We start from the raw sequence: 1,191 nt of genomic DNA on the forward strand, positions 1-1,191 counted from the left end.
CACTCCGCACTTCCTGCCACTGTTTCCTAGGGCAGGGCCAATGCTTCATCTGACTCCCTCCTGTCACCCAAAGTTCACCACCTCCTTAAATGTGGGGAGAGGGAAGGTGAGCCATGGATATCTGGAGGTGTGCCTTGGGGCTAGCATAAATCCATATAAAGCAAGGCATTCTTTTGTCTTTTGCTTTTTTTTTTTTCCTTTAAAGAGAGATACCAAACTGCCTGCAAAGGTGAGAATGTTTCAAAAACCAGGGACTTTTTTCTGTTTGGGGGTGGGAGTGTGGTCCGCTGTTGGGGCGCTATCCACATTTAGGGGATCTGGAATTGCTCATCATGGGCCCACTTGTTGCAATCCAGTGCGATTCAAAAGTCTGCCCTGTTTTCAGAGAAAGTGCGCCGTCCCTTTTGCACATGCTTGTGTGGTGGAAGGCTAAATCCTCAGAGTAAACTGGAGGAAGGGGACTAACCATTTATGAAAGTAAAACAGGATCAGTACAAACCCCTGTCCCCTACATCTGGTTCAGAAGACTTGTTGGGAAGGGGTCGATGGCATCTGCCCTGAGCACATGAATCCAGCCGATGTAAGGATTTTCTGTTGTCACTGTTACCTGGGAGTGGGTCTCAATCAAGCATAAAAGCCTTAACGTAGAATTTCATTGTTTTAGAATGGTCGCTGCCTTAATGTTTAAGCATCTGTTTAAGTCCTCCCGAGAAAGGAGGTGTGCATGTTTGTTTGTGGCTTTTTGTACATAGAAAAGCAGTGGTTTTTTACTTTAAAGGTCTATTTTGTTTCTGTGATTGTTTGTTAATCCAGCCAATAGAGTTCTTTGCAGAAGACTGGCGCATTCCTAGAGAGTTCTTCGTGGATGAGAGAACTATGTCCCTGAGAACCTTCGTTACCTGAATTGTCCTAAGATTTATTTGTTTAGAAAAAAAGAAATCTGAAAATCAGTGATTAAAAGAGAAGTGAACAATCTTAACTGGTTGGCTTGGGTTTGTTTTGGTGAATGCTGTCATAATCTTGTGATGTGACTTTATTTTGTTGCCTTCACTTTTTCACCAACTCAGTCACATGAAGAAAAGATTTTGCCTAGTTACACCCTGCCGCCCTCAGCCCCCATCCTTGTTTTACCTTTGCTCAGAGAGAGGGGCTAACCATTTTCCTTGTGGAAAATGAATCAATATCCATTGT

This window comes from Echinops telfairi, unplaced genomic scaffold (assembly GCF_000313985.2).
Source record: "Echinops telfairi isolate 266 unplaced genomic scaffold, ASM31398v2 ScPeMD7_2291;HRSCAF=2852, whole genome shotgun sequence".
Classification (NCBI taxonomy): domain Eukaryota; kingdom Metazoa; phylum Chordata; class Mammalia; order Afrosoricida; family Tenrecidae; genus Echinops; species Echinops telfairi.